Source organism: Schistocerca serialis, chromosome 6 (assembly GCF_023864345.2).
Source record: "Schistocerca serialis cubense isolate TAMUIC-IGC-003099 chromosome 6, iqSchSeri2.2, whole genome shotgun sequence".
Taxonomy (NCBI): Eukaryota; Metazoa; Arthropoda; class Insecta; order Orthoptera; family Acrididae; genus Schistocerca; species Schistocerca serialis.
In genome coordinates, this window is record NC_064643.1 from 98,403,556 (window position 1) to 98,415,013 (window position 11,458).

At 43.7% G+C, this 11,458-nt stretch overlaps 1 pseudogene; it reads left to right on the top strand.

Annotated features, from left to right (window-relative positions):
- The first annotated feature begins 8,007 nt into the window (after positions 1-8,007).
- Positions 8,008-8,125, top strand: LOC126485349 (5S ribosomal RNA; annotated as a pseudogene).
- Positions 8,126-11,458: the final 3,333 nt, after the last annotated feature.

Sequence of the window (11,458 nt, forward strand, 5' to 3'; positions counted from 1 at the left end):
ACAGGTGAGAACCTACGCTACCTGCTAAAACTGTAATAAAGGTCTCATCCATTGGTTCACGTGACAGTATTACCTAGACTACCATCAGTTACTGTATTAGTATTTAAAACGGCAGAGATGGTAGCTACATCATTTGCATCAGAGACTCTTCCAAATTTGGAATATTCTGAATACTCATCTGTAACCTCTTCCCAACAGTTCAGTACACATCAGCCAGAACTTCATCTGCCACAAGACTGACACGTCCGTAAAGTCATCCTGAGAGATCTGTTTTTGGTCATCAGTCTACTGACTGGCTTGATGCGGCCCGCCACGAATTCCTATCCTGTGCTAACCTCTTCATCTCAGAGTAGCACTTGCAACCTACGTTCTCAATTATTTGCTTGACGTATTCCAATCTCTGTCTTCCTCTACAGTTTTTGCACTCTACAGCTCCCTCTAGTACCATGGAAGTCATTCCCTCATGTCTTAGCAGATGTTCTATCATCCTGTCCCTTCTCCTTATCAGTGTTTTCCACATATTCCTTTCCTCTCCGATTCTGCGTAGAACCTCCTCATTCCTTACCTTATCAGTCCACCTAATTTTCAACATTCGTCTATAGAACCACATCTCAAATGCTTTGATTCTCTTCTGTTCCGGTTTTCCCACAGTCCATGTTTCACTACCATACAATGCTGTACTCCAGACGTACATCCTCAGAAATTTCTTCCTCAAATGAAGGCCGGTATTTGATATTAGTAGACTTCTCTTGGCCAGAAATGCCTTTTTGCCATAGCGAGTCTGCTTTTGATGTCCTCCTTGCTCCGTCAGTCATTGGTTATTTTACTGCCTAGGTAGCAGAATTCCTTAACTTCATTGACTTCGTGACCATCAATCCTGATGCTAAGTTTCTCGCTGTTCTCATTTCTACTACTTCTCACTACCTTCGTCTTTCTCCGATTTACTCTCAAACCATACTGTGTACTCATTAGACTGTTCATTCCGTTCAGCAGATCATTTAATTCTTCTTCACTTTCACTCAGGATAGCAATGTCATCAGCGAATCGTATCATTGATATCCTTTCACCTTGTATTTTAATTCCACTGCTGAACCTTTCTTTTATTTCCGTCATTGCTTCCTCGATGTACAGATTGAAGAATAGGGGCGAAAGGCTACAGCCTTGTCTTACACCCTTCTTAATACGAGCACCGTTCTTGATCGTCCACTCTTATTATTCCCTCTTGGTTGTTGTACATATTGTATATGACCCGTCTCTCCCTATAGCTTACCCCTACTTTTTTCAGAATCTCGAACAGCTTGCACCATTTTATATTGTCGAACGCTTTTTCCAGGTCGACAAATCCTATGAAAGTGTCTTGATTTTTCTTTAGCCTTGCTTCCATTATTAGCCGTAACGTCAGAATTGCCTCTCTCGTCCGTTTACTTTTCCTAAAGCCAAACTGATCGTCACCTAGCGCATCCTCAATTTTCTTTTCCATTCTTCTGTATATTATTCTTGTAAGCAGCTTCGATGCATCAGCTGTTAAGCTGATTGTGCGATAATTCTCGCACTTGTCAACTCTTGCCGTCTTCGGAATTGTGTGGATGATTCTTTTCCGAAAGTCAGATGGTATGTCGTCAGACTCATATATTCTGATAGATCTAGTTCACGAATATCGGTATTCTTCCTTTAACTATAAAAACCAATAAAAATGAGTAAGTGGTATGCCAACTACAGCCGAGTGTGTGCATAAACTGTTTTCGTCATGTTATATATTTTCAGTAACCATGCTACATGTGCACTGCCACTGTAAATAATTTATAATATCTCACCAGCCAACATTTTAGAGATAATTTCTGAAACAAAAGTGTTTGCAACGTTCATTCTTCACTGTAAGCAGCATTTCACAGCGTATAATCAGTGCAGTATTGGATGTAATTAGGGACTGAATTGGCGACACTCTATTTGTTCCCGTATAAGGTGCGGAAGAAAAGTAGCCATAAATATGCTTACTCACTGCTCCCGTATTGATTTTATACTTCATAATGTAGGAAATGTTCCTGTGAACTAAGCATACCGTCGTTTATATCCCAGAAGTCTAAATCCACACGCGACAAAGGCTAACTGAATAACAACTAGCCGCGAGGTCTAACGCCTCTTCTCACGGTCCGAACGGCTGACCCCGTCGGAGATTCGAATCCTGCCTCGGGCATGGGTGTGTGTGTAATTAATAGCGTAAGTTAGTTTAAGTTAGATTAAGTAGTGTCCAAGCTTAGGGACCGATGACCTAAGCAGTTTGGTCCCTTAAGATCTTTTTACAAATTTACAATCAACACAAAATCAGTTCTGAAGACTGGTGGCTCAAAGGCTAAATACTTGTATTCTTACCATTAGTCATTTGTCTCCTGATATATCACGCCTACCGTCTTATAACCATACAAATGGTTTCATACTTAACAGAAAATCTTTTATGAAACTATTAATGCCAATAAAATCTGTTGTCTGTGGTAAATGAGGCAAAACAAACAGCATTTAAGGCTGGTGGTATATACTTTTACCACTGACACATACAGGGCTAACCCCCCACAGAACTAACTAGCTACAGAATATGCGAAATAATATCAAACCTATATACAGGGTGTTACAAAAAGGTACGACCAAACTTTCAGGAAACATTCCTCACACACAAAGAAAGAAAATATGTTATGTGCACACGTGTCCCGAAACGCTTACTTTCCATGTTAGAGCTCATTTTATTACTTCTCTTCAAATCACATTAATCATGGAATGGAAACACACAGCAACAGAACGTACCAGCGTGACTTCAAACACTTTGTTACAGGAAATGTTCAAAATGTCCACCGTCAGCGAGGATACATGCATCCACCCTCCGTCGCATGGAATCCCTGATGCGCTGATGCAGCCCTGGAGAATGGCGTATTGTATCACAGCCGTCCACAATACGAGCACGAAGAGTCTCTGCATTTGGTACCGGGGTTGCGTAGACAAGTGCTTTCAAATGCCCCATAAATGAAAGTCAAGAGGGTTGAGGTCAGGAGAGCGTGGAGGCCATGGAATTGGTCCGCCTCTACCAATCCATCGGTCACCGAATCTGTTGTTGAGAAGCGTACGAACACTTCGACTGAAATGTGCAGGAGCTCCATCGTGCAAGAACAACATGTTGTGTCGTACTTGTAAAGGCACATGTTCTAGCAGCACAGGTAGAGTATCCCGTATGAAATCATGATAATGTGCTCCATTGAGCGTAGGTGGACGAAACTAAAATGACCTCTGATATGGGCATTAAGCGTTTCCGGACACATGTCCACATAACATCTTTTCTTTATTTGTGTGTGAGGAATGTTTTCAGAAAGTTTGGCTGTACCTTTTTGTAACACCCTGTGTAGAAGAAATTCTTACATAACGTTAATGCACTAAATCTAGACACTGATTAGTAAATACCATACATTCACAAACTGCGTATCATAATATAGTAATATTGTTACTATTCTGCATTTGTGCTTTGGTGTGTGTGTGTGTGTGTGTGTGTGTGTGTGTGTGTGTGTGTGTGTGCGCACGTGCGCACATACTTGTGTTGTCTGCGTAGAAATCTTTGGCAGCGTAAAATGAAGAAACCTGTTAATCGAGGTACACGAAGATCAATTAGTTGGACGGGAATCAAGCAGTAAATATATATTGGACGACAGCAATTCTTTGAGCAAAATAAGCGCTGAAGCTCTAAGCAATCGTGAGTAGCTCAGTTAAGCTGACAGTAAGTCAGTAAACTAGTAACGCAGTAACGTGAACGAACAGAGCTTTATATTCCTCTAATAAAACGGCAGAGTCGTTTATCATAGTTTTAACACTGGTGAAAATATACGACAATGGCAGCAACATTACAGTGAACACTGGTCTGCAAACGACCCATCTGCGGGTAATTGCGAATGTGTGGTCACGGCCCGCCACTGAAATATAGCCTCAGTTAATACAAATGTAATCGAAATATAAACTTATCGATTAGTTCAGATGTCACAAATGAAAGTTCACATGTCACAAGTGCGCTCCCTTAAAAGGAATTACGTACTATTTCAGTATATCACACGTTACAATGCTGTGTACCACCTCAAATTTGGATTCAACACTGCACTGGACTCTCTTCTCCCAGACATCACCGAATCATCTCGTAAAATCTGACTAGCGTGTGCTCCAGCGAACACTTTACTTTTGCGATGACTCCTCAAACGAAAAAGAAAACAGAGGATCGAGGTCAGTTACAGGGAAAGTTACAACCGCTATTCGACCTATCCATCTTAGACCGTACTTGCTCGTCAGACGTCGTCCTGTATCAGAGAAACTCCTGTTACGGGCCCTAGAAATCATGTAACGAAGTCCTCGGAGAACATCCTCAAGCAGCAGTCCTGGGACGTCCGTTCACAGAAATCGGGGGTACCGCCATCCAGCAAGTTTTCTTGATGGAATGCGTGGCCCAATAAGACGACAGCCTAGAACATGTTTAGTGAGTGACTGATCATCAAAATATAGGTTATCTTCGTGTACTGTGAAATTTAAAAGAAGAAAACTTATAAATATCACGACGTATGAATCTCAGTTTGTAAATAACATGTTAATTGTTGACAGTTGACTGAGGTCTACTGAATTAGCCAAAAAATCTCTCTCGAGCTAATTTTCCTATGAGATATTGAGCTCTGAGAAAATACGGGTACAGTGAGCTATGATCTATTTTCATTTGACCAATTGTAGCCGCGCGGGATTAGCCGAGCGGTCTGAGGCGCTGCAGTCATGGACTGTACGGTTGGTCCCGGTGGAGGTTCGAGTCCTCCCTCGGGCATGGGTGTGTGTGTGTTTGTCCTTAGGATAATTTACGTTAAGTAGTGTGTAAGCTTAGGGACTGATGACCTCAAAAGTTAAGTCCCATAAGATTTCACGCACATTTGGACATTTTTTTTTTTTTTTTTTTTTTTTTTTTAACGAGTCGTAAAGGTTTTCTTACTTTCTCTCTTGAAGATGGCTACTTCTCAGTTTCATGTTCCACGGATGATTTAGCACGATAAATGGTCATTTTTCGTTTTACATTCCCGTCGCAAATTAATTTGTTTGTGTGGCTACATGCTGAACATTTATAATTTTTTTTTTTTTTTAATATACAAATGTAAAGGAGTAATTTATATCGATCAACTTTTACACATTAAAATAACAGAAATTCTTCTACTGAATACGAGGAGTTGTCAGGGTGTAACTTTTTCAGTTTGTCTGCAATTTTTGCTTTGGTGCCTGTCAGACATTTTGTATCACCGGGTAAGTGATCAAGAAACTTTGTTGCATCGTTTTGCACCCCTTTTTGTGCTGAAAAGAGCCTTAACGTGGAATTTGAATGTCATTTTTCCTTCTGGTACTGCAACTATGTACATCGTTGTTCCTATTGAACTGTAGCGGATTGTTTACAACAAACTTTATGAGCGAATAAATATACTGTGAAGCAGTATTCAGAATAACCAACTCTTCAAACAGATGTCTACAAGATGATCGTGGGTCATCATCGCACGTTATTATTATAGCACCTTTTTGAGCAATGAAGACTTTCTTTCTTACGTATGAGTTACCCCTGAATATACGACATTATTGAATCAAAATGGGTACTATTCAGACACAAAACTTAGCCAAAAAGCGAAAACAAAATGACGATGACATACAAATGACACCGTGGAACACACCATTCGGACTTGCCAACACTGCCAGAAACCTAGGCGTGTTCCTAGACTAACATCTGCCCGAGATTTGCAATGATTCTAAGTGCAAATGTGGCTGAACTAAGTTGTTATACAATTTGCAAATTGGGGTTTTTCCAGATTAAATTCTCGTCAATGCGAACAGCTAAGAACTTTGAAGTTGCCATCCTATTTATTATTTCCTCAACATGTGTCACAGTTATCATTGGTGTAGTACTCCTAGATGTGCAGAACACAATATATTTGTCTTTTTTGACAATTCGCAGGAAACCAGATATTGACACTTTTAAGAAAGAAATAAGTATGCTTGGATGTATAGGTTTAGCGTCATTACTGTTTTAGTGACTACGAAGAGAAAGCGGGTAGAGGGTGCAGCACAGCTCTGATACCATCGAGAGGACCACAGATCCTGAAGTCTTAAAATGACATCATCGACGTCATAAAGTGTCACACGTCCTACCCCGTAAGCCAGTGCGAAAAAATATGGAATTTAATCCAGGGCGGTTGCGTAAATTGCGATCAACAACAATTTTTTCCTCCCCTCTGCAGCCACATAAAGGCGATGATGCTTTTGTCCACCACCAGGATTAGAAACTGCTACTACCGAGTAGAGCATCACCGAACAGCTCCAACTGTCATTACCACTCATTCTTACATATCCTTTAGCCTCCTTTTCAAATAACCATGAATTCTCTCAGAAACTCCTGGCTGGCACCAGAATTTCTCACTCAGACAGCGGCCGGCGGCGCCACACATACCGAACCGCCAAAGAAACTGGTATAGGCATGCCTGTTCAGATACAGCGCTGCGTTCAGCAACGCCTACGTAAGACCACAAGTGTGTGGCGCAGTTGTTAGATCGGTTATTGCTGCTACCGTGCCAGTTTATGAAGATCTAAGTTTAAATGTGGTGTTATAGTCGGCGCAAGAGCGATCGGACACAGTATCTCCGAGGTAGCGATCAAGTGGAGATTTTCCCGTACGAACACGCCACTAGTGTACCGTGAATATCAGCAACCCGGTAAAACATCAGATCTCCGACATGGCTGCGGCCGGGGAAAGATCCTGCAAGAACGGAACCAACGACGACTGAAATGAATCGTTCAACGTGATACAAGTGCAACCATTTCGCAAATTTCTGCACATTTCAATGCCGGGCTATCAACAAGAGTCAGCGTGCGAACCATTCTACGAAGCATCATAGATATGGGCTTTCCGAGCCGAAGGTCCACTCGTTTAGCCTTGATGACTGCTCGACACAAAGCTTTACGCCTCGCCTGGGCCAGTCACTTACCGACATTGGACTGTTGATGGCTGGAAACACGTTGCCTGGTCGGACGAGTCCCATTTCAGATTGTATCGAGCAGATGCACGTGTGCGGGTATGGAGAAAACCTCATGAATTCATAATCCCCGCATGTCAGCAGGGGACTATTCAAGCTGGTGGAGGCTCTGTAATGGTGTGGGGTGTGTGCATTTAGAGTGGTATGGAACCCCTGATACGTCTAGATACGACTCTGACAAGTGACACGTACGTGAGCATCCTGTTTGATCACCTGCACCCATTCATGTCCATTCTGCATTCCGACGGACTTGGGCAATTCCATCAGGACAATGCGACACCCCAAACGTCAAGAATTGCTACAGCGTGGCTCCAGGAACACTCTCCTGAGTTTAAACACTTCTGTTGGCCACCATACTCACCAGACATGAACATTATTGAACATCTCTGGGATCCCTTGCAACGAGCTGTTCAGAAGACATCCCCACCCTCTCGTAATCTTAAGCATTTATGGACAGCTCTGCAGGATTCATGGTGTTAGTTCCCTCCAGCACTACTTTAGACATTAGCCGAGTTCATACCACGTCGTGTTGCGGCACTTCTGAGTGCTCGCTAGGGTCCTACACCACATTAGGCAGGTGTACCAGTTTCTTTGGCTCTTCATGGTACGTGCAGTAAGCAGTGAACACGTGATAACAGGCCGGAGACAAGCCTTCCTCCAACTAGTCACGTGGCGTGATACCGTGGCCTTAAGAGTCGGATTAACTTCCATACGCAGTGACGACAGCTTAATATCGTATTCAGTGAAGATGCTTACAGCATTGTCACTGGCTGCCATCTAGATGACGACGTACACTGTGATCTTGGACTTTGGTGTTTGGCTGCAATTCTTTAAGTACTTGGGCTTTATTCACATACTTGCAGTATTTCACAGTGCTCATCTCTTCGTAACCACAACTAGCCGCAAATCAGAATTTACTATGTCCTCTAGTAAATACGGCAACGGCCTTGCCGTAGTGGATACACCGGTTCCCATCAGATTACCGAAGTTAAGCACTGTTGGGCGTGGCTGGCACTCGGATGGGTGACCCTACAGGCCGCCATGCGCTGTTGCCATTTTTCGGGGTGCACTCAGCCTCGTGAGGCCAACTGAGGAGCTACTCGACCGAATAGTAGCGGCTCCGGTCAAAGAAAACCATCATAACAACCGGGAGTGCGGTGTGCCGACCACACGCCCCTCCTATCCGCATCCTCAGTGAGGATGACACGGCGGTCGGGTGGTACCGATGGGCCACTTGTGGCCTGAAGACGGAGAGAGCTTCTTGTAAATACACCCTTAAGACAAAATTGAACTATACTCCAGGAAGAAATTATCTGAATGGGACGGAAATCTGTACATATGATGTACAAGTACAGACAAACAAAGAATTACAATTACAGAAAAAACAGACAATTTATTCAACAGAAAGAGCTTCACAAATTCAGCAAGTCAATAACGTGTTCGTCCACCTCTGGCCCTTACGCAAGAGGTAATCGGCTTGGCATTGGCTGATGTAGCACTTGGATGTCCTCTTGAGGGATATAGCACCAAATCCTATCCTACCGGCGCGTTAGATAGTCAAAGTCCAGAGTTGCTTGGAGGGTCCTGCCCCTAATACTCCAAACGTTCTGAATTGGGGAGAGATTCGTCGACCTTGGTGGACAAAGCAGGAATTGGCATGCACGAAGACCAGTAGTAGAAAATCCCGCCGGGTGTGGATGGGATTATCTTGCCGAATTTTTAAGACCAGGATGGTTTGCTACGAAGGGCAACAAAACGGGGCCTAGAATATCGTCGACGTACCGCTGTGGTGTATGGGTGCAGCGGTATAGCAGGAGACAAACAAAGAGGTCCTGCTATGAAAGAGAATGGGTTATTGGGCCGTATGGTGGGCTACAGTCGAGTTGGCATCCCACCGCTAGTTGGGGGGGTTCAGTTCGATAACACCCTCCAGAACACGGGAAGAGTCTCTACTGCTTAGCCGCGCGTGATTATCCGAGCGGTCTGCGGCGCTGCAGTCATAGACTGTGCGGCTGGTCCCGGCGGAGGCTCGAATCCTCCCTCGGGCATAGGCGTGTGTGTTTGTCCCTAGGATAATTTAGGTTAAGTAGTATGTAAGCTGAGGGACTGATGACCTTAGCTGTTGAGTCTCATAAGATTTCACACACATTTGAACATTTCTACTGCTTGTCTTCCTGCTTGCCAAACACTACCTTGGCTAGAAAGATCGCCCGGTCTCTCCCCAATTGAGAACGTTTGAGCACTACGGGCAGGGCTCTCCAAGGAACTCAGGATTTTGGAAATCTAACGCACCAGTTGGACAGAATTTGACGGGTTACCCCTCAGGAGGGCATCCAACAACTCTGTCAGCCAATGCCAATCCGAATAATTACTTGCATAAGGGTAAGAGACGGACCAACACATTATTGACTCGCTTAATCTGTGAAGCACTTTCCATTGAATAAATAGTCCAATTTTCCTGAAGTTGTGTTCGTTTATTTGTCTGTAAATGTGTCTCAAGGGTACAGATCTTCATCTCATTCGAACAATTTCTCCGTGGTGCGTCGTTTTTCCTTTTCCTTTCCCCTATTTTACTTAGAATATAGAATTTGTGAAATTGTTTTACGGATGATGTCACTGATATAATTAACAGTCCTTACGGCAGCGCCTCATTTCAATCGTCGTCCGATCGGCAAGATGTAAGGTATCGAGATAACTGACAATCAGTTGTAAAATCAAATTGCGTATGTCGACAGAGGAAAGGCAGCCAGCCCTAATGGGAGACGCTTTTTGCTAGTCTATTACTACCATTTTAGGCACCGAAAATTTCCTATGTACCAGTAAATATAGATTCCATAAACACCAATAGCACGAACCCCAACTTAAACTGCTCCTCTATGAAACCCAGAAGGCAGTAGAGACCGCCGCTCAGTTCGATGCCGCGTTCCTTGACTTCTGGAAGGCATTCGATATAGTTCCGCAGTAAAGCCTGATGGGTAGAGTGCAGGCGTATGGAATATGAGACGAGGTCTGAGATTCGACTGAAAAGTTCTTTGCAAGTTAAAAACAGCACGTCTTTCTTTAAACGTGAAGTACCTCCAGACGTGGCCTAAGATTGTTTCACAGACCATTACTATTTGCAATATAAATGAATGACCTTTTAAGTAACGTGAGTGTTCGCTATTTTCGCTCAAGCAGCGATATGTTGGAACAGCAGGAGAGGATCGACTCTTTAGCTAGGAATTTCCAGATGATGCTCAACATAAAAGAATGTAACACACATAAAAGGGCGGAAGTATCGATTATTGCTCGATTGCAGAATTGCGAAACGTTCCATTTAACATCTGGGATTATAGGTGAGTATAGAGAGATTTAAAATAGAGTGATCACATAAAAACAATCGCAGTTGAGGGATACTGCAGGCTGAAATTCGTTGGGGGTATCTTCAGTATGTGTAACCCATCCACCAAGTAGGTACCTTACAGAATAGTAGAGCGATACTTGAGAGTGTTCCTCAGTCTGAAACGCACCAGGTTGCTTTATGTGGGAAAGCAGAGTCTACCTTCTTGGCTGAGTAGTCACGGCGTCCGAAAGCTTTGCAGCGGGCCCTGGTTCGATTTCCGGTCGGATCGGAGATTTTCTCCGCTAGGGGACTGGGTGTTGTATTGTCATCATCATTTCATCACCGTCGACATGCAAATCGCCCGTTGTGACTTCAACTGACAAGACTTGCAACTTGACGATCGAACTTCTCCAGATGGATCAGTGCCTTAGATCTTTTTTTTGGGGTGGCGGGGGGGGGGGGGGGGGGGGGAGGCGCTATCCATCATTGAGAAGTTTAGTCAAATTTCCAAAAGCACACGTTCCCGGAAGAGTCAACCAATATATTGCTTCCTGCACGTACATCTCGCAAAAAAGACCATGGAGGTAAAGTTAGAGAGATTGGAGCTCACACGCAAACTGTGTTCTTTTCAGCGCAGTATTAGGGACTTGGAACAATGATAGACGAATTACCCGCCGCCAGGGTATCGAAGTAGCTGTAAATGTAGATCAAATCGAATTTCTTTGAGTGCACGAAAAATGAATTTTTACGCGATGTATTTTCGTCGCTCTTTGTTTGGGATTTGGCCGGTCTGGACACGAGCGCGGGACACCGTCTGCGGCTTCACGCAACAAGTACGGCCTCCTCCCCACAGCTACACTCTGCCTGGCCTCTGAAACCTAGTTACGACCACTGATGGGAAATATCTTTTTCATACCTCAAAGCAGTCACTGGTTGGTTATGCTGCGCGCAACTTTTTTCCCGTCTTTTTCGCGGACAGTAGCATGTGAAATATTGAAATTGGGGCGCGCGTGCTCGCGACATATATGGCGGTATTTCTGTGGCTCCGTAGGACGACCTTTTTTTT